Genomic DNA, 23,920 nt, shown 5'->3' on the forward strand with positions numbered 1-23,920 from the left:
ACCTGTATTTCTTGCCATTGTGTTTCTCCCGGAGGGAGCAGAAACACTGACTGCTACACTGGCAAGTATCTCAGGAACAAGGGGATCCCTAGAGCTGACAATAAGACTTCAGAAGACTCATGTTCCAATGCTGCTATAATTGACACTTATAGAAAAGGAAACTGGCACCAAATCTACATGAAAACTTTAATTCGCCCATTTAAAATCACATTAATATTAGCCAAACCACCCCACTATTAACTGCTTCAGTAACCACTAATCAAGTGGAGCAAAGTGGAAGGAAGTCATGTTGCTACATTGATGCAATATGATTCTCAATAAGAAATTAACATTATGACGCTAATTTGCGACTCCATATAGTTTTACTGTTTGATGATTTCATGATAGAATTTCTGCAGAGCGCTGTGTATCAGGATGGCACTATATAAATAAAGATATATATACAAAAATACAATTGGAGCACTAGATATTTTTAAAGTACTTTGCTTCCTTATGCTTTTAAAGTTAGGTAGATTAATATTTAATACTTATTACCTGAAAGTATTTTACTTTATACAGCTTCCAGTCTCAGCTAACTCCTAATGGAATAAACTATATGCTATTCTTTGATGCTGCGGGAAATTACTATTGGTTATTTCTTCCAGAGTTCCTGTAATTGGCGATTCAAATGTCCCGGTAATACAATATCACCGCGGATGCACGAGCGGCAAGCACATGCACGATGGGTGAGGGCTCATGCATGCACAATGGGCAAGTGCATGCACCTGTGCGATATCCGAACACTCGCGAATGCGCATGCGCTCGCCCCGCTCACACGGTGTGAATTTATTACCAGGACATTTGAATTGGCAGTTATAGAAACCGGTACAAATGAGCAGGTTTAATTGGCCTTTAGGGACACCGGGGCAGGAGCTCTAAAAACGGTATTGTCACGGTCAAACGTCTGGTCACCTTACTTATAAGACGCTACTTCTGACATACATCTTCTGTAAAAGGACACAGACTCCCTTGACAAATAACTTCATTTTATTCCACCCAGAGCTCATAGATCTCAAAAACATATAAAGCAGAAATAATTAGAGATTGATGGGTTTGCTTGAATCTATTGAGGGAGAAGATCTACTGCAATTTGTTAACTCTAAATTGCACTGAGCATGTTAGGCATGGATGTCAAATGCTTACCATTGCAAATGAAGCACCCCCGCAGAATAGGCAATGAAAAGGAGTAAGACAGACCATGTCAAGGAATTTTCCACTAACTGAAAATCCAAGGCGAACGTCAACCTGATTAAACATACAGAAAATCAGGGTAAGTAGCTACAACTATTTCAGGATTTTTTAGCAGATGCTACTAAAGATAAAATAAACTATGCAAGATCAAAGTGAACTTCATCCTAATTTACCCCATCAGCCTGAGGATTTTTTCGATAAAATGGGTTCCCATTTTGTGGTTGACTTTGCGGGTGTGGCCAAGGAATTTCTACATGCATCATTATTACAGAAAAGACCCCTTGGCATCTGATAATTTAGCCTTCACGCATGTGGACTCCTATGGATTAGAAAAGCTCATCTCTTTCTTGGTAAAGGCATGTTTGTTTTTTCTGCCTGCTCATTCATTACCTTTACTCTGCCAATTAATCTTCTAAGGATATTTTGAAACGTTTTGGAGAGTTAAGTGTTGTAATACATATATAGCCATGGCTGTTCCAGACTATCTTTCTGCCTTCCTGTCACGTAAATCCTAGTAGCCACAGGCAGTGAGAGGCCATCCTGTGGGGTTTACCCCTCCCCCCCTCATGCAGCCTCCCTGAGTGGAGGAGAGGTGGTGACACTGGGTCTGTGTTGCGGCCAATCATGGTGCAGACCCTGTGCCCTCCCCTTTTGCATTAGGGAGGATGCCTTCCAAATTATAGAGTCAGTGCCTTCCCACATGGGGAAGGGAAAGGAGCTCAGCCCCTCCTAGGGCTGATTGAGCCAAGATCTGTGCATAGCACAAGGCCTCAACATTTGTCTGCTGGCCAGCACCATCCAAGGGCCTGAACCCCATTCTTCACTATATGCAAACGCTGTTATACCATCTGCAGTGGCTGCATCAAATAAAGACCCTTTTTAAATTCTTCTGGATAAGTCACAGTCTATTGGAGGAGTAGCTGGAGGAATGAGCTGTCATGGTAGGGACAGCCTGCAGCTCTGCTGTAGCCTACAGTGTATGGAGGTGCTGTCACCAAATGAAAAGAACCTGAGGATCACCTACAGTAAAGCCTGTTCCCCACAACATTGCGGAAGCTCATCTCTCCAGGACCCTCACAGGTAACCAGCACTACATGGACCTGTAGCCTAGACAAAATCTCCCAGAAGGGGGGGGGAGGGGAAACAGTGCTACACATATATTTGGTTAGTGTAGGCGAGCTGCCCAGGAGCATATATCCTTTAAAATGTTTTAAAGGGTCAAATATATTTGGAAAAAAGATGGAAGTTCTCCTCTGCCGCTGGAACGGAGGGGAAATTGAGTGAGAGGAGGAGGGAGGGGGGTGGAGTGAGAGGAGAGGGTGCAGTAGGATAGTGGTCCTCCAAAAGATTGTGTCCTTTTATAGGCTCAGATTGAGAAGGAATTGTTCTACTCTAGAGGGTTTCCTTTCTCAATCTGAGGAACTGAAGAAAAGATTCATGGAAAGGGGTTATGAACCCAACCTTTTACAAGCTACATTGGAGGAGATCTCCTGTTTGGATAGGGAAACACTTGTGAGTTCCGGGGGGTCAGGGAGGAAGAGGAGGGACATGAGCAAAAATTCCACTAGTATAAATTCTATTAGTGAGAATCCTGACACACCACTTTTCATTTCACAATACAATAGGAGTAGTAATCAAATTAAGACAATTTTACGCAGACACTGGAATGTATTACAAATGGATCCCTCACTGAAGGATTGTCTCCAAATAGGCCCAAAGTGTGTCTTTAGGAGAGCTAAGACCATAGCAAGATTTGTGTCCCCTAGTGACATCTTCAGAGATGATCAAAAGAGGAGGGATTTTTCTACCAAGGGTTCTTATCAGTGTGGAGCCTGTAGTGTGTGCAGATATATGGTACCTTCCAATTTTTTTCTCATACCACAGTCCACAAAAGAGATTCAAGATTGACAGCTTTCTCAATTGTAATTCCAATTTTGTTATATATTTACTCTCTTGTGGCTGTGGGATGAGATATGTGGGTAGAACCACAAGAATGTTAAAATTGAGGATACAGGAACATGTCAGGCTCATTAAGAAGGGAGACCTGTCACCCCCTGTGGCAAACATTTCACTGAATGTAGAAACGGAGGAATTGACAATCTCAGCTTTTTAGCTATTGATAAAGTCATACCCAGAGAATGAGGGGGTGATACAATTGTAGCCCCTGTAAGAATTAGTGGGCTACCAATCCTTCTCCTACTGGAATAAGCCCTGGTAAGGGCAGGCGCCAGTAGTAATCATGGGTTTTCCCCCCACTATGCCCTGTCTTGCTGTGCTAGAGGTAGGCCCCTGACTCTGTGGCAGGCCTGAGACAGAGGGGAGGTCCTGCTGACATCATAAGGGGCAGGGCTGTATCTATTTAGTCGGCTGCTCCTGTGTGTGTCTGTGTTCAGTCTGGAGGGAGTAAGAGTTGAGTCTGAGAGTTCTACCTGGAGGAGGAGAGTCTGTCAGTCTGTTGTAGAGTTCAGTTCTGTGACAGTCTGTTGCAGTGGAGAGAAAGATGTGATAGTTGTGAGAGTGAAGAGTGCTGGAAACAGGAGAAAAGACACTCAGCCATGCAGATTAGAGCTGATAGCACTACAGTGGCGACCAACTTTATTCGAACTCGGCTAGCTCCGCAAATTTCGGAATATCCCGGTGATGTGCGGTTTTGTATCGTTTTCGCCCGGGATGTTTTGCGTTATTTTCGCAGCTGTGATTTAAACATTTTATTCCCGTTGTCTGCAATACTGCAATGCCGTGTAAAAACACATGGGGGCGTTTGCGAGCTGTTGTCTTCGAAGTCTAATACCTTGCGTGCGCGCGCAGTAATAGTAAAATTGCATATTTAATTTATTTTAAAGTACAGTACTGTACATGCTCGGACCCTGTTGGAGTGAAGTGAGGGGGTTCGTAACATCTGGGGGCACAATAAATTTTATTTATAGGTGCCCTAGAACAGAATTTCCCACGCCAATTGGCCGTGAACTTGACCGAGGCCCTAAGTAGTTCCCACGCCAATTGCGCGAATATAATATAAAATAACCCGTTCTGTGGGTCTGAGCGGGTTGAAATTTGCCTGGTCCTCATGCAGGAGGACCCTTGCCACAGTGGCAAAATATCAGCCTTGCACGACCCCCGGAACTGGAGGTACCAAAAGACAGTTTAAAAGCACATTACAAAAGTGGCTTTTTTTCTGCCATGCAAGTCAATGGCAGAAACCTGAACTTTAACATCACCCTGCCTCCGTTCTGTTGCCACGAGAGGGTCGCAATTTGCCATGCAATCCTGCCGCAACTAGGACTACATGGTGACAGAATCTGAGCCCTCTAGGTCGAACAGAAGCGGAGTTATGGGTTCCAGGTTTCTGCTCATTCTGACTTAGCCGGTTCAAAGCTTTCTCCGCAATTACGCTCAATGGTAGGACCCTCCTCGCCGGCGTGACCCTTTCTCGCCGCCATTACCGCTCGGACCCTGTTGGGGTGAATTGAGGAGTTTCCTAACATCTAGGTGCAAAATGAATTTTATCTCTAGGTGCTCTAGAACAGAAGTTCCCACGCCAATTGACCTAGTTCCCACGCCAATTGCCCTAGTTCCTACGCCAATTGCGCGACCAGGCAGTAAAAAAACAGTGCAGCAAGCCTCTACATTTGTTACACTGTCAAAGGAGCAAATGGAAACAATGTGAGGCAATTCAACATGTTCTTTTATTGGTGGAGTCAGTACAAAAACATTTATTTACAAATACTGTACAATGTTGAAACATTTAAAGTGCACAGCAATTCTAACCATCAACACACAATAATACATACTGCAGCCTTTATTAAATTCTTCTGCCACAAAACATTTTTGGTGCATTGGGCAAAGGAGTTAAAGTGACTTGCTTTTTATGTACTGTATTTGGGGGTTATCTTTGGGGGTTTATTCATCAAATTATTATGATGAACTGCCTTTTGAAATGACACTGCTGTTAACTATTTCAGCCACACACCTCCAGAGTTTTTAATCCCTCCCTAGCCAAGCGTCAATCGGCTGAGTCACCCTAGCCTACCATCCCCCTCTGTCCACTGGGTCGTTGATCTTCTGCATATTGCCATTGTGCTCTTAATCCGCGCATAGCCGAGCTACAAACATTCAGTACGCCTGCGTCTAATCACACCATCCCCCTCCCCCAACCTTTAGAGGTCTGTTGTTTGAACGGTAATGCTTTGGAAAATCCCCTCTCGAATTGGAAATGTAAATCTGATGTGCACAGCACAGTGAGAATTGAGAGTACACTGATATTGCATTAGGGTGTGAAAACATTTGTCAGTCAGTATAGGGTGAGGAGTGCAGATACTGACTCCACCAATAAAAGAACATGTTGAATTGCCTCACATTGTTTCCATTTGCTCCTTTGACAGTGTAACAAATGTAGAGGCTTGCTGCACTGTTTTTTTACTGCCTGGTCGCGCAATTGGCGTAGGAACTAGGGCAATTGGCGTGGGAACTAGGTCAATTGGCGTGGGAACTTCTGTTCTAGGGCACCTAGAGATAAAATTCATTTTGCCCCTAGATGTTAGGAACCCTCTCACTTCACCCCAACAGGGTCCGAGCAGTAATGGCGGCGAGAAAGGGTCACGCCGGCGAGGAGGGTCCTACCATTGAGCGTAATGGCGGAGAAAGCTTTGAATGGGCTAAGTCAGAATGAGCAGAAACCTGGAACCCATAACTCCGGTTCTGTTCGACCTAGAGGGCTCAGATTTGGTCACCATGTAGTCCTAGTTGCGACAGGATTGCATGGCAAATTGCGACCCTCTCGTGGCAACAGAACGGAGTCAGGGTGATGTTAAAGTTCAGGTTTCTGCCATTGACTTGCATGGCAGAAAAAAGCCACTTTGGTAATGTGCTTTTAAACTGTCTTTTGGTACCTCCGGTTCCGGGGGTCGTGCAAGGCTGATATTTTGCCACTGTGGCAAGGGTCCTTCCGCATGAGGACCAGGCAAATTTCAACCCGCTCAGACCCACAGAACGGGTTATTTAAAATAATATTTATATATTTATATATGTTTATTTTAAAGATATTAAAGAATGTACTGTATTGTATTTAAAACATGTGACTGTAAACCATACTAACTGACAAATGTTTTCACACCCTGATGCAATATCAGTGTACTCTCAATTCTCACTGTGCTGTGCACATCAGATTTACATTTCCAATTCGAGAGGGGATTTTCCAAAGCATTACCGTTCAAACAACAGGCCTCTAAGGGTTGGGGGATGGGGATGGTGTGATTAGACGCAGGTGTACTGAGTGTTTGTAGCTCGGCTATGGGCGGATTAAGAACACAATGGCAATATGCAGAAGATCAACGACCCAGTGGAGAGAGGGGGATGGTAGGCTACAGAACGGGTTATTTTACATTATATTCACGCAATTGGCATGGGAACTACTTAGGGCCGCGGTCAAGTTCACGGGCAATTGGCGTGGGAACTTCTGTTCTAGGGCACCTAGAAATAAAATTATTTTTGCCCATAGATGTTAGGCACTGTATACCACTGTACAGTATACTGTAGAAGACACATAATGACACGATACTGAACATGTAGAATAAATGCATAGTTTTATTTATTCGGGTTTATTACACAGTATACTGTACGGCCGGAAAACATCAGCATACAGTACAATATTATCCATCGAAATCCCCCCATTAGCCGTTTTCTTTTCTGATGAAAAATAAAAAGAAAAGTTTTAATGTACAGTAATGGTCAGCCCCTAAAGAAGTACCCAGCCAGCCCCACCAAAATAATACGGCAACTCACCATTGAATTTCCCATTCAGCTGGCGCCGGCGCCGGTCCACTGCCAGTCCAGCTTTCTTCATCATCCACGTCGACAGTTTGCAGCGGGACTAGTCCACCTGTAGTCAGCTGGTGAGGCTGGAAATCGCTTAGGTACATGCAAGCTTCATCAAAACTGCACGCCAAATCCGACTCAGGCTCAGGGTTGTCACTGACAGTGGGACCATCATTGGAAGCCGGTGCTGGTGCTGGTGCATTGCTTGGCAGCGACTGTCGCTTCTTAGTTGGCTTTAACATGACCCTTCGCCTTTTGCCGCCTCCATGATCATAGATACGGGAAAAATCCGGTGATACACACCAATACCCTCCAACAAATTGGGGCTCAATATGGTGAAAACAGGGATCACTACATAACCTTTTCCTTACTGCATGCTTCCACGTATGAGGAGTTGGCGAAAATTTGTAAAAGTCATAGTTTTCGATAAAATACTGATAAATTTGACCAACTGTTGCCATCTTATCATCTGTTGCATTAATCGCGGCCCATATCAAATACGCGTAACTTCTGTCAGGTTTTTGGAAAGCGGGCTGCACTTGAACACTCATGGCGGGTGGATCTCTGGAGAATACTGTAACTGAAACTGGTCTTTGTCTTTCTTTAATACTGTATGTATGAAAAGCCTAAATTGATACATTTTTGCAACCTCTTCCTTCAGTCTCAAGGCCAAGGCCAAGTTACAATAGCACACTGTGGTACAGTATCTTTTTTAAACGAAACACCTGCAAGCCGACACATTACTGATTCGGCGCATTACAATTCATGAATTTCTGCCATCTGGCGGACACGCGAAGCATTGCAGCCTATTTAAATCCGAACCATTATCAATAAACCCATCAACCGTGCGTCAGCCGGGCATGACCCCTGGCTGGGAACGGTAAAGGAGCGCGGCATGCTCCAGGTGAACAGCGTGGCATTCAAGGAACAAGCCAGGTAAAAGCCGGTGATTTGTTAGAATAAAAGCTGCTGCAGCAGTATATTGCGTGGACCAATGCCCCTCACCCTGCTGAGGGGGTGAGGCGGGAGATCTACCCTCACCCAGAGAGTATATCCTGGAGGTGGGGGTTGGGGTATTGAAGCCCCTAACCAGCCCATCCTGCTAGGGTACAACCTGGAAGAGAGCAGAGGAGGAACGGCCTGCAATTATACATTTGGAGTGCATTGCTGTATATGAACTGCTGTGTGCCACTGTGCATGAAGGGTTGCTGTATCATTGTGCTAAAGGGACAATAAAGAGTGCTGCTATTTTATACAAAAGACTGTGTGGAGTTTAAGATCACTCGCCCTGGGACCAGGGTTTCTTCTGGGAGGATCTTAACCTATCCCTATAGGTCTCGCCAGAAGATGGAGGCGCTGCACCACCACTGTTGCTAGAGAAGATGGAGGCATATACCCCAGAGCCTGGCCCTGTTATCCCCCACAACAACGCGGGAGACTCAGGCCCTCCTGTTCCAAGCAGGTATGCACCACCCAATTACATGTAGCCAGCCCTCAATACACCTTAGAGGCACGATCTGTGTCTGGGGTGGGGGAGGGGGGGAACATGGGCTACACAATCAAACTTTTAGATCGCATGGAATCCAAATGGATGTTAAACATCAAATCCCCTTATGGTATTAATGTAGAATGGAATCTGGTTCATTTCCTTGGAGAATAAAGGGATAGTTCACTTATTACATTTAGACATACTTTATCCCAATTATAGTTTAAGTATCTCTAACTTTTGCTAAAAGTTTTTTGAACACACTCATTTAGAGCAAGACGCCGGCTGGTACGGCGTGGTGCAGTCCCAGTGATCGAGGGGAGCTGCTAACAGACTGGTTTGAGTTCTATTTGAATGTATACCCTATACACTTTGTATAACTTTTGAAGAAAAGCCTATATAAAGTACCATTATAAAGAAGAAGCTCTGCTTTGCCTGACAGTTTTTCTATTGCTGCATAGCGGTACTGCTGCGGAGGAGGAGCAAAGAAACCAGGCACTTGGATGTAAGTACATATCTCACCCTTTTGTATTTTCTGGAAGTCCTTTTTAAACGTGCTTCACTATTTTTTCTTTCTTTTTCTGTTTTTCTCTTCATTATCTGAGGTGCGCTGAATTACCTTTCCTCCAGCAATCATCCTTGGAACTGGGAACAGTTTCTTTTTGTCAAGCAGCCCTTATCCATACTGTATACTGTATGTGTTTTTCCATTTAGACCTTAATACTATTTGTTGTTTTAGCACATCCTAGTTTTGTTTTTTGTATTTCATGTGTTCTGTTCCTTAAAGGATTGCAACTTTTATTATACCCAATAGTCACAGGTTATTTTAACTGAAAATGGAGAAAAGTAATTTTTATTTTTTCCACGCGAGGAACAATAGAGGTCTAAATTTGGATAAAATATTTGATAGTGATGAAGAATTAAATCCATCAGTTTTTCCTAAAAGTAAAACCGTACAGGAAGAATTTACCTACTTAGAAAAAATAATGACAACAGAAATTAAACAATGGTGGGACATGACCACACTGGAACAATACATGTGCAGAAAACAAATACCCAGAGGTTTGCACATCTTTAAATCACCTACATTTGATTTAGACAATGATACTTTCATTAAAACATGGAACTGCATTTTGCACAATTGTTCATTCCAGATAATGAATCTGTTAATCTCACGTAGAAGACAATCATTAAATAAACTTGATGAGATTCAAGGGATAAAAAATAGATTTGAAAAAATGGAATATACAAGTGAAGTCCAAGAACCAGAGATCCAACTGAATGAGAAATTAGAGAAAATAGAAAAAGAAGTAATTGAAATAAAACAACATAAATATAAAAGGGATAAACAAGATTACAAATCTGGAAATTATAGAAATTTGAAGAAAAAAAACAACCAATATAAAAAGAGAGCAATCTAGAAATAAGAGATGGCAAGACAGAGCTCCTTTAACAGAACAAGCTTCTCAAGTTTTAATGGAGGAACATAGTAATGTAAATGATGTACACAGGTCAACAGATAGAGAACAGGACAGGTGGAAATCCCAATCAAAAGAAAAAAAGTATTTTCATAAAGTGAATTATTCTAGATGGGGTCATCATAAAAATTCACAAAAAGAACAATATAGAGAACAGAGACCCATATACAACATAGAAGAGAGAATGATTCAGGTCATAATAAAAGGTTCGAAGAGAACCAAAGGGATAAATCCACATACAGATACAAACAAGAGCATGAAAAAAGAAACTACTTTTTTTAGAGAGGGAGAAAAATGCAAAATGGAGGGAAGAAATACGAGAGTCCCTGATAGGGAGAACAAAACATGTAGAATCATCCCTGTGGAGAAAATACCATTCAATCACAGACGAGGAAGCAGGGGAGGGAGAAAGACCTAAAAAAAAGAAGAGCCCCTTAAAGAAAACAGGGATTTTCAATTTAAGCTCTCACATTTTGACTGAAACTGAGACTAAAGTACTGCAGAAAGGGTTAACATTTGCACCAGCATCAAAACCAAATCCTTTCAACTTATACATAGATCTTAATAAATATATTAAGAAACTCGCCCTAAAAAGGTGCTATTCAAGAAGCAATTTTGAGGACACCAATATTTTTGAGAGTAAGAAAGAGAATATGAGTGAAAAGACTCTAAGGGATAATGATACTTTTAAACACACGAAATTTAGACACAAAACTACCTTTTTTCCCAGTCAGATGAAGGGCAATTTTGTGGATACCTATTATCAACTTGTAAATGCAGAATTTGAAGAATTACAGAAGAAAAATAAACAAAACTAGACAAAATTTGACAAAAAATGAAAAAGAAGCGCTAGACAATTTAACAAAAAATAATAAAATAGTGATCAAAAGTGCAGACAAGGGGAGGAGGGTTGTTTTACTAGATCGGGATAAATATATTGCTTAATCAGAAAATATTTTGGGTGACAAAAAAAACATACAAAATCTTAACCTATAATCCCACAGCCAAATTTCCATTAGAACTGAAAAAATTACTGAATAGTGGGAAGGAGAAATGTATAATTATGAACGAGAAATATAATTTTTTGTTTATAGAAAACCCTAATGTAGCAGCTTTCTATTATTTATCCAAAGTTCATAAAGACCCCCTGAACGCCCCAGGACGACCGATCATTTCGGAATCAATGCCATCAGCTCAAACCTATCTCAATACATTGGTTAATTTTGACAGTTATATGTCCCACTTCTGAAATCCTATATCAAAGACAGTATGCATATTATTAATATTTTGAAAGATATAGAATAGAGAGAAAATTACATATTGGTAACATGCGATGTTTCATCGTTGTACATGAATATAGAACATAGGAAAAGTAATGAAGCAGTCAAATATTATCTGAACCTAGATAACACCATATGTCAGGATTAGAGTTCATTCATTTTGGATGGCATTAATTACATATTACAACATAATTATTTTACTTTCAGGAACAAATATTTTTTGCAGTTATGTGGTACGGCGATGGGACCCAGGTTTGCGCCTAGCTACACCAACCTGTTCATAGGTAAGTGGGAGGAGGATACCATATGGACGGGTGGCGTGGCTGGTGCAGACCTGGTGGTCTGGAGACATTTCATAGATGATATAATTTTTATTTAGAGAGGGGGCATTGTGAGTCTAGCAGAGATTCTGTGAAATATAAATGATAACCAGTGGCACTTAAAATTCACGACCAAGTCTAGTAGTGAACAGATAGAATTCCTTGATTTCTGCATATATATAGAGAGAATGGATTAAAAAAAAACCGTATAATAAACCTGTTGACTGTAACAGCTATATTCTCTCATCCAAAAACCACCATTCAAGATGGCTGCAGAACATCCCCAAAGGGGAATATAAGCATATCAGACTCAACGGTTCGGACAAGGAAATATTTTTAGAACAGTCCAAGACATTAACCAAAAAATTCCTAGAAAGAAAATATGATAACAAGTTAATAAAAGAAGCACAATTAGAAGCATCTAATGTAGATTGAAATAGTTTATTAGAATAAAAGTCTAAAGATACTAGCTATCGAGAGAACGAGGTTAGTTTTATCACACAATATAACTCGGATTATAAAAAATTGGAAAAAATCTTGAAAAAGTATCATTATATCCTAAAGCAGGATCCTCTTTTAAAAGAACATATTATGGATAGACCCAAAATAATCTATATTAGGGCCAATAATATTAAGAAAAGAATTGCTCTCAGTATTCCAAATATTGGTGAACCATGTAACAGCTGGTTAAAGAAAAAATGTGTACCAGGTTTTGTGAAATGTGGATGATGCAAATATTGTCTAAATGGCACCAGTAGTAAAGAATTCTCTTCACAAAACACTAAAGAAATTTTTTACAATAAATACCTCCATCAACTGTGATAGTGAAGGGGTTATTTATTTGTTAACCTGTGCTTGTAAAAAAACAATTTGTTGGAAGAACTAAAAGAAGCCTAAAACAAGGGATAGGAGAACACTGCAGAAATATCTTGAAAGGACTTGAAACCCATAATGTGTCAAATCATTTAAAGAGATATCACAATAGTCAACTAGATGGGCTAACATTCATGGGTATAGATCAAATAGAATTGGGAATCAAGGGAGGGTGACTTACAGTAGTTCAAAAGATTTCACAACGAGAAACAATGTTTGATTTTTAAGTTAAAAACACTCATTCCCACGGGTCTAAATATCAGCATAGATCTGGCATGTTTTCTCAAGTAACTCAGAATTCTCTCTGAAAAAAAACAATTCTAGAAATATAACCTTAGCAATTGCCCTCTGATTCTGATAACATTTTGTTTTGAAAGAATGGGAGGTTTTCTCTGATTTTGACCAGTGTACATCATATGTTAAACCCATTTTGTCATATATATTTTTTTCATCATCTTTTATTTGTGATATAAATTCATTTTTAAAGATTAAATGTATCCATTTCCCATAGATTTCCTAGTACATCCCAGTCACTGTATTGTTGTTCATGAGTAGGTTTAAATAAAGTTTTTCCAGCGCAGGCACGGGAGTGGGTATATTAGGAGGGGAAATATGGACACTATTCACATACCCCTGAGGAAGAAGGAACCCTCCTTCGAAACGCTTAGGGTGACGGAGGACCGGACTGGTTCGCATTCTATTTTAATGTATACTCTGTACACTTTGTATACTTTTTGCAGAAAAGCCTATATAAAGTACCATTTTAAAGAAGAAGCTCTGCTTTGCCTGCCAGTTTTTCTCTTGCTGCATCGCGGTGCTGCTGCAGAGAAGGAGCAAAGAAACCAGGAAGTGTCTGAACGCAGGCACTTGGATGTAAGTACATATCTCACCCTTTTGTATTTTTTCTTTTTTTTCCTGTTTTTTCTCTTCATTATCTGAGGTGCGCTGAATTACCTTTCCTGAAGCAATCATCCTTGAAACTGGGAACAGTTTCTTTTTTCAAGCAGCCCTTATCCATACTGTATATGTTTTTCCATTTAGACCTTAATACTATTTGTTGTTTTAGCACATCCTAGTTATGTTTTTTGTATTCCGCTGCAGGGAGCCTGGGGTGTACCTAATGAGTAGGGTAACAGCGCTTCCACCTGAGAAGGATCCGCACACAGTGGGATAGCCCCTCCCAAGACAATGTAAACAGTAATTACATACCAGGATATGATATAATATTATTTACTGGACACGTAATATAACAACAGATTATAGTATACAACATATGCAATCTACAGTCATGTGAAAAAGAAAGTACACCCTATTGGAATTCTATGGTTTTACATATCAGGACATAATAACAATCATCTGTTCCTTAGCAGGTCTTAAAATTAGGTAAATACAACCTTAGATGAACAACAACACATGACATATTACACCGTGTCATGATCTACAGGCATACCCTGCATTAACATGCAATGGGACCGGAGCATGTATGTAAAGCGAAAATGTACTTAAAGTGAAGCACTACCTTTTCCCCACGTATCGATGCATGTACTGTACTGCGATCATCATATACGTGCATAACTGAAGTAAAAAACGCATTTGTAACAGGCTCTATAGTCTCCCCGCTTGCGCACAGCTTCGGTACAGGTAGGGCAAAAAAAAAAAACTGTTCTGTAGAGACGAAGCCCTATCCTAGAGGGTGAAACGCGTAGAGGGGGAGATCGTGGTGTAGCCCTAGTGTGTCTTTTGTGCCAATAAAGTTTTGTTGACTCCATCCGGGAGCTATTTGGAGTCTGCCATGCGCAGTTGCGCCGGAGCCCTTCTCGGTACAGGTAGGGAGCTGGTATTGCTGTTCAGGACGTGCTGACCGGCGCATGCATGAGCTGCCGTTTGCCTATTGGGCGATATGTACTTACTCGTGAGTGTACTTAAAGTGAGTGTCCTTAAACCGGGGTATGCCTGTATTTAACAAAAATAAAGCCAAAAGATATCCACCTCCGTATGGGGTGGATTCCCGCTGAAGTGTCCCACCATAAAGAGTCTCTGTATTTTGGTGGTGGTCCAGTCCCAGACCACGGGCCTGGCACACCGCTGTGTGCTGTACCCTCACTATTATGACTATTGGGGAAGTGTCCCTAACTATGGGCCTTCCCTGCAGCAGCAACAAGCTGAAGGTGACTGTGGCATATCTGGGGCCTACGGGGCAAAGCTAGGCCTAGTCCAGGGAAGCAATGCTCTGTGGACACTACCTCTCTGTTCTGCCTCTGGGTCCCGACTGGGGTGGCTGCCAGTGTACCAAGTATATCAATCTTAGGGCAGGGGATTGCTGCAGCCCTATTGGCTGTTCTTCACCACATGCTATCCCTCCCTAAGGACTCTGGAACTTGTAGTCCCGCAACCGCGTGTAATGACCGCCGCACTGTTCTATCCGATTCACATGCGTGACTTGTCTTTTTACGCATGCGCAAGTATTGGCAAGATGGTGGTGCCCCCGGCCAAGCTTAGATGACCCGCTTGCCAGTCGTCACGCTCCCTGCTTGCCTCCCTTACTAGCTGCAGCCAAGTACAAGGGACCAAGAGGGGGACCTGGCTCAACTTGTTTTTTTATATTCCTGTGCAGGACAGGTCCACTGAGGCCATTCTCCCTCCAGAAGAGGTAAATGAGAATTTTCACAGGTAGCGTTAGGACCTGCACAGTGGTCATGCCGTGACGTGGCTGCAGGCTTATAACGCTTTGGCTAAAGGGTTTAACTAAATGACCCTTACTCATGAGAATACTAACATTTAAGTTTTTGACTATGTATTTTGTCACATTGGATGTAGCATTGGGTATTTTTGTATTTTGTTTATCATCTGAATGCCTTATATTATGATATTATTTCAGTCAATTGCTAATTAATCTTTTGAGTGCCACAAGACACCTACTACGTCATGGGATCTGGCACTCAGGAGGCCCCATGACGTAGTAGCTACGCATAAACAAATCTCATTTTGCTAGGGGAGATTACGTCCGACGCAGTCTACACTGATGAGGAACGGAAGGGTTGGACCCCCCCTTCCGTAATCACGTTATCGTGAGTCCCGGAGGAGCCGTGGCACCCTAACCCCATGGCCCTTCTGGCACTCAGAGGCTTAGACAGCCATTTCAACACAGCACATCTAACACAAAATGCCTTATTGCTGCCAATCTCTAATTGGGGAACATGTGGGTGTAGCTACCACCATTTTCAATTGCCTGTTTATAATTGAACCAAACCACACTTTAGAAGAGATGGCATAATCAGCATTGATTACACCTGTAAATAGAGTATTCCATTGATTCAGGAGGACAGCAGTGCAAAAAGCTCTAATATTGACATTATCTATTACACTTAACCGATGATGTATACAGCGAACATACAAAACATACAACTTGTTTATAGAAAATCAATCTTAAGTGTGAACAATTTAAATTCTACTTTGAAATCTGAGCTTTAGACATATTGAGGGATTAAATAATTTACTGTTTATGACACCATCTTTGACAGATGCACTGAATCCAGCCCCTTTTACAGTGATTTTTTTTTACCTCACAGACAGTAAAGGTTAATGTTGCTTTTTTTATTCTTTGGGAAAACATCAGTACCAGCTCTTCATTGCTACTGAAAATTATATGGGTAACAAAACCTGATCCCACCTATGGACGACCAAGGCAAAATATATATCTAGAAAACACTAAAAACACACTGTACAAAATAAATTAACAATTACAATTCTGACAAAGCTTTATGGTAAAAGGTCAATCAAAATCAGATGGTCTGTCTTCAGCATATAAAAAGAACTGTGTGTTTGAGGTAGATGAATCATGACAGTAACCAAACAAAGTTACATATGTCTGAAACCAGTCTTATTTCCTAATAATTTCAGAGTCTTCCATTATTGTATTGTAGAGATTGATCCATTTCTTCCACACTCTCAGGTTAAACTACACCTTGGAATTCTCATTATTTTGTAGATAGCATGTCACCTTCATTTAAGTTACTGGGGATACAGTTCCCTTTATATTGGCCAGAGCAGTTAATTTATTTTCATTGACCACCCACCAGTGTAATCTACCACCTGCTTATTTTGTTTCTCCTACTCTTGAAGAAAAAGACCTTGTGAGGAGCGCTGATTTGGCAATTGGAAATATAGTAAATGCGCTGGCATTCTACAAAGTCTCCAAAGAATAGTTGGAATTTTATATTAGGTTATCATCAGTCACTGCATTTTTTTTTTTTTGCTTTAACTAAAGCAAATCTTGTTATGGTCTATAAACAATTGATAAATGCATTTGGCAGTAAGGGTTATATATTTCAGGAGAGAATATGCATTCTTAACTTTTTAACAGCTGTTACATTAGATCTAGGCTTTTTTGGCACCACTGAACATTTTTGCTATTCCAAGAAACATTGGAAAAGAGAAACAAGAATCAGATGAGCCAACAGTATTGCTAAGAATAGACAAAAACATCAAATGGTCAACGTTCCAAAATGCAATGTTGCATGGAACCTGGAACTGCTACCAGCTTAGAACTGTAATAACATAGGTTGTGCAAATCATACATTATTCAATTTTATTGTTTCTTACTTGTTATTGTTAAGTAAACAATAGCAGCCATATGTTTCCTAGCACCGACAGAAATTTCAAGACTAGAAAGAAGAATAAAAAGCTAGGAATGCACATGCTTATTATTATAAGTTAAAACACAGCAATGATGGTGAATGGAGCTACCGAGATGAGTTTTAGATCTGTTTAAATGCAAGAAAATGTGACACAGATCATTAGGTAGACATGTTTAAAACAAGTTAGGCCAGGCAGATCTGTTTGTTTTTTTACTTGCACGCATCAAAAAGGTTAAAAAATTACAGTTCCAGTTGCAAAATTGTATACATCATATTAGAACTTGTGCATAGATTAACTTCCCACGAGTACAATATTACCAAAATCACAAACTGAAAAGTTGCACCAATTGCACAAAACTGACACAGTACTTTGATACACTGACGCGGAGAGACAAAGATGCTAAATTCATCTTATCGTCAATTTAACGGCAATAATGCTGTTCGTGTCCCTTGATACACTGTCCCTAGTGTTCTTGACTTTCAGGCCATCTGTTGTTACCTTCTCTGCTTGTCATAATACCCATCCAGTCATAAGCAATTAAGCCTGTTTTGTCACTATATTATATAGATAATTATGATAAATAACAGCTTTAGAAATTAGTTGCCAATTATACACAATAGGCATTTTTCCTTGCAGCTACTGATGAGCAAGATAATTCTGCACTGGTAAAAAAAATTCCAGCAACTTTATTAATGATGTTGTCTCTGTAATGAGAAACCTACTAAGAAATTTCCTAGGCACAGAGCCTGACAGTCATTAGAAATCTATTTATAGCCCAGCAAGATGTCTCTCTACGTGTATGAAAAGGCATTAACACTTTGAAATGGTAATACAGTTTCACTAATCAGTTAAGAAAGTATCTATTTCACCCAGAGCCACAGGATATATACTGTGTATATGGCAAAGTGTAAAAGAAGCCTCTTACGTCTAAGTCACGGAATCTGTTCAGTAAATAGAACCTGTAAAATGACTTGAGCATGTGCAGTATATATCGGCCAAAAGCATTACTTAGCAAATTCCTCATAGTTGTCTCTCATGCATAAATACTCATACTGCACCACTTTATGGAAAGACGACTTAATGTTGATGGATTACTGATTGAAAGCTTGGGCATCACAGACGAACTAAAGCAAGGTGCTTCAAGCAACAGAATAGTAGACAATTCTGAAAAACGATATCAAATTTATTTGAAAAAATGTTAAAGCTCAGATACTGTACACTTTTATTCATATGAAGGCAAAACAAACAACTTTGTGTAAATATATGTAACCCATATTTCCCCCCACCCTGACACAGATACTATATCTAGGGTGTGTGAGGGCTGGCTACACGTGTTTGAGTGGTGCGTACCTGCCGGTAACAGGAGGGCCTGAGCTTCCCGCGATGATGTTGGGGACACAGGACCAGGCTTCTGGGGTAGTTGCCTCATTCTTTAGTGGTGGTGCAGCGCCTCCATCCTCTATACCTTCCCAGGAATATGGGGTAGGACCCGTATAGAATAAATAACCCTGGTCCCAGGGTGGATGCTCCAGAATCACACACAGTCTCTTTGGTAAAATCAGCAAAGGTCTCTTTATTGACTCTAGCTCGCACACAGCAGCCTTGGCAGCACACAGCAGCAGCAGCACACAATGCACTCCCAAATGTGTACAGGCCTTCTCCTCTCCACTCCTTTCCTCCAAGATGCACTCCAACAGGATGGTCTGTGAGGGTCCTCAATACCCCAATGCCCACCTCAGAGGGTATCCTCTGGGCGGGGATAGATCTTCCCCATCACCCCCTCATCAGGGTGAGGGGCATTGGTCCACCGGAGCTCTGCTCACTCTCCAACTGTATAGGCCAGCGTTCTCTCTCTCTCTCTCCTGCTCCCAGGAGAGAGCTCAACCTAGACCTCGAACTCGACTGGACTGGGACCGACTGGCAGCCACAGAAACTCGCCCCTAAAAAGAGTCAGCCCCACCTCTCATGATGTCAGCAGGACCTCCCCTCTGTCTCATGCCTGCAGCAGAGTCAGGGGCCTGCATCTATCACTAAAGGCAGGGCGTGAAGGGAGAAAACCCATGATTACTACTGGCACCTGCCCTTAACAGGACTTACCACAGTAGGAGAAAGATATGTATAGCCCGTGCTGTTTACAGGGGGCTACACTCTCCCTTTGGTGGAATCCAATGGTCCCCACTTGGACCTAACTTTAGCAGTACCATCCTGCGGTGAACAACCTGGGAAACAAAACACATATCATGCAGTTTGGTAGTCATAACATATGCTCCCATGAGGTAGTAATACAAAACCGGTTACTCCCAAAGTGGAGAACCCAAACCGTAATGCTTCGGATCAGGTTTCCTTACTTTCCTGCCATTGTGATCCGTAATGGTCACAAAGAAGGACTGCACCGACCCATAAAATAAGACTGGTCTGGCCGATATATTACGCTGTGCATGTATATGCACCGTCCTATACTCCAGATCCTGACCAACTCATTTATCCGGTCCTCATTATGATAACCAGCTTTACCAAATTTGGTTCGTAGATATTCTTGTATGGCTTCTCGGAGCCAACTATCTCTGCTCTCCTCTATTTCCCTCATTATGGGCTCAGGCACATAAGGATATTCGTATCCATGGGACTGCCTATACCTAGCCACTATGGCTCTGTCGGCTCGGCTCAACTTAGTGAGCTTACGGTGACCCGCCCTGCCTGGCAGTACCCAAAACTCTGGTTCTATAGGAGCAATCTCGTCATACAATATACTGGGGCCCTTGGGCTGAATGAGTTTCTGCTCTATCTCCCGATACCTATGATCTATCTCGTCCTCCACCTCCTGGGGAGTAAAGGCACCTGCCGCCCACCAATGATCAACTATGTTGTTCTTAATGAGCAGGAACCGCGTACGGTCCATACCTTCGTGGTACCCATTGAACAGGGGTGCCCACCACTTGTCACGGTGTTCGTACTCTGTGGAATGGATAGTGTTCTCTACCTCTGACTCTGCTTGGGACGAGACACCGGACGTCCCCGCCTCTGTAGAGCGCGAGCAATCTCTCCTCCCTTTGGCATTGAAATACCTGGTAGGGTTCATCTTGTGAACCACCGTACTGACAGACCCAGCCTCTGCTGGAGTGTGGGACCCTCGGGCTCTCCCTCTAGCTGTAGGAGAAAACGGCACAGGGTTAGGCACATGTATCACATTGTCGTATGGTATTTCCCCATCAGACCCCTCATCGCTCAATTCCCAGTCCCGCCAATCTCTGGAAAATATGGGGTACTTGCTCAATTTATCCCCGCTAGGTCCCGGTGACAACACTCGTGACGGGGAAGGGGCAGTGGCCGGGGCGATGGATCTAGGGGTTGGGGCAGGGGCAATGTTCAAGTCAGAGTCCAGCAAGCGGGTAACACCGCGACCAAGGGACGCTTTCTTGGGTGCTTTCTCCACCATACTTCGCGCTTCTCTCTTCAGAGTGGCCATTGCAGTGGCCATGGCTACTCTCCGTGGGGAGAACAGCGCTCCCGAGCCTCTCTTCCCGTCGGACCCGGAAGTGACATCATCGCCGGTGCCCGCGGAATCTCCATCCGCTCCGTGGTCACGCACCGGAAGTGCGTCGAGGACTGGAAGGGGCGGTGGTGGAGCATCCGGTTCGCGGACGGACAAGTAGGCCGCAAGCCTCTCCTTCTCGTCCTCCGCGGGTGCTGTCTTCGCCTGGCGGGAGTAAGGGGGTGGTGGAGTCTCCTTACCGCTCCGCTGCTGTTTGGTGATCTTGGGGTCCTCTGGAGTCATCTCGGACGCCATCTCCGCCGCACTGGGAGTCACCACGGCCGTGGGACTTCTACGGGCCTCAGGCCGCACCAGCGCTCGCCGTCGGAAGGTGTCCGGACTCGTCTGCTCCTCTTTGTTACCGCTGGGGTGGTTCGCCGGTAGGCGCCTCGCCACTGATGGTACGCCAACCTCTTCCTCCGAGGATATCATGATCGGATCCTCCGCAAGGGAGTCACCGGGTTCTTCTGCGATATAACCAGTGGGTATTGGTACGAAACGGGCCCGCTCCGGTACCTCCACTGCGGTTGCGCTCTTCTCCACCGACGGTTCTCTCGGCTCTGTAGCTGGCTGGGCCTTGGTTCTTCCCGCTTGGTTGCAACGGGGAACTAGGGCAGCCTTGTCTTTCATCTCCGCCACCTCCGTTAGTGTTCCCGGAGAGGCACCCTGTGGGGTCACGATCAGTGGCCATGGCTCGTTATGCCATAGGTAAAATGTGCTGCATTGAGGGCATCGTGCCTTGGTGCTTGGGACTGCTCCGGGTATCCCACAGTGGACGCACAGGCACCGGAGGTACTCGTGGCTCTCCACCTCCACTACCAGTAAGCCTCCTGGTAGCTGGTAGATCGTGGTGCTCATCTCGGACATTTTTAGCTCAGGGGTGGAACAGTTCAGTGTTTCAGCTCCCCTCTCCTCGAATGCCAGGCAGAAGTGAAGCTCCTCGCTCTCGCTTCCTGTCCCTCCCTTTGCTGGGGAGGATGCTTCTGATTGGCTCTCCTTGTGCCCCCTCCCTCTGGTGGAATCTAGAGGCGGGGCAATCCTTCTTTTAGTGTGACGTGGCCTGGTTTGTGGGCCAGTCACAGCACAGGTGGGTGGGCTTTCGGCTTTCGCGCCGCTCCTTCGGCAGGGGATCTGGGTTTGGCACCAAACCCCTGCACATTTCCCGCCACATTTCTCGTACAGTCTCTTTGCACGATTCACGTGCGCGCTCCAGGATTGGCGGGAAACGCCATTTTAGTTCTTCTTTGCTCCTCGGAGCACATGTAGTGACAGCCGCCATCTTTGATGAGCCCACCACATGTAAATGAGCACTACTCTCAGTGTCTACGGTGTAACACGAACCTAGACACTGGTTGTACCCACTGACACTTCCTGATACTCTCTGCATGCTTTCTCTGTTGCCCACTAGTATGAGGTGGCATACCCCAGGCTAGGCAGAACTCCTTCCCTGTGCACTGTACTCGGTGACTGTTCCGGCAAGTGCTCTGTGGTGCGTTTTATGTGGGTGCTAGCTAGTGTACCGGGCATATCCCTAAGTACAGGCGTCCCTACTTTTGGCCACTCATAGTGCGGGCCCTGGGCCATGGTCCCTGGACACGTTAGCAGGCTAACCCCCCAAGCTGCCTCACACTATCTGCCTCAAGGGACTAGGACAGCTATAGCTATGCACCCATCTTACGCCACCCTCTTAGGGCACCCAGGGCGTACTGTGCGGGAGCGGAGGTCCACGCTCCCCTGACTACCCCCGGTATGGCATGCCCTACTTTCTTTAGCACTTGACCGGAGAGTGCACATCACTCTTCTTGCTCTGCTTTGCTGTAAGCCTGTCCTGTTCTGGATCTCAGCAGCGCCTCCAAATGTAACCCATATTCCCCCCACCCAGACACAGATACTATATCTAGGGTGTGTGAGGGCTGGCTTCACGTGTTTGAGTGGTGCGTACCTGCCGGTAACAGGAGGGCCTGAGCTTCCCGCGATGATGTTGGGGACACAGGACCAGGCTTCTGGGGTAGTTGTCATATTCTTTAGTGGTGGTGCAGCGCCTCCATCCTCTATACCTTCCCAGGGATATGGGGTAGGACCCGTATAGAAGAAATAACCCTGGTCCCAGGGTGGATGCTCCAGAATCACACACAGTCTCTTTGGTAAAATCAGCAAAGGTCTCTTTATTGACTCTAGCTCGCACACAGCAGCCTTGGCAGCACACAGCAGCAGCACACAATGCACTCCCAAATGTGTACAGGCCTTCTCCTCTCCACTCCTTTCCTCCAAGATGCACTCCAACAGGATGGTCTGTGAGGGGCCTCAATACCACAATGCCCACCTCAGAGGGTATCCTCTGGGCGGGGATAGATCTTCCCCATAACCCCCTCATCAGGGTGAGGGGCATTGGTCCACCGGAGCTCTGCTCACTCTCCAACTGTATAGGCCAGCGTTCTCTCTCTCTCTCTCCTGCTCCCAGGAGAGAGCTCGACCTAGACCTTGAACTCGACTGGACTGGGACCGACTGGCACCCACAGAAACTCGCCCCTAAATAGAGTCAGCCCCACCTCTCATGATGTCAGCAGGACCTCCCCTCTGTCTCATGCCTGCAGCAGAGTCAGGGGCCTGCATCTATCACTCAAGGCAGGGCGTGAAGGGGGAAAACCCATTATTACTACTGGCGCCTGCCCTTAACAGGACTTACCACAGTAGGAGAAAGATATGTATAGCCCGTGCTGTTTACAGGGGGCTACATATATTTATTAGTAATGTTTACATTTTGGACTGTACTCATGACTAGATTCCAGTCCATTGACTCAATACACAAGCGCATTTCAACATTGCAAGAACAGTGGAACCCATTAAAATGCATTATGATTCAGTGGAATCCTTAAAAAAATAATGTGTTACTTTGTGGAACCCCGATACACTTATCTCATGTACAGTACGTAACACGTTGGTGTGGTAGAGTTTACTCTGAATAGAGTGTAAATGGTTTGGGACATTCTGAGTATTAAGAGACTCACCAGTGAAATTGGTAAAAATTTCAAAAAAGTCTGGTTCCTATTGACAAATACCGTAGCATAAAGTTATGGTACTACAGTTATATACTTATCCCACCTTGGTTGATTTAGAAATACTATTATGCACCATTATCCAATCACCAGCCTCCTCTCCCACATCTACTGCATTTGTTTTCATAATGGCCGTTTGTTCTGCTGGAAGATTACTTAGAGCTTCTACAGGCCTTCTACAGGCCTTCAGGGGAAACATGACGTGATCTTGCT

Source organism: Ascaphus truei, chromosome 5, assembly GCF_040206685.1.
Source record: "Ascaphus truei isolate aAscTru1 chromosome 5, aAscTru1.hap1, whole genome shotgun sequence".
In the NCBI taxonomy this organism is placed as follows: Eukaryota; Metazoa; Chordata; class Amphibia; order Anura; family Ascaphidae; genus Ascaphus; species Ascaphus truei.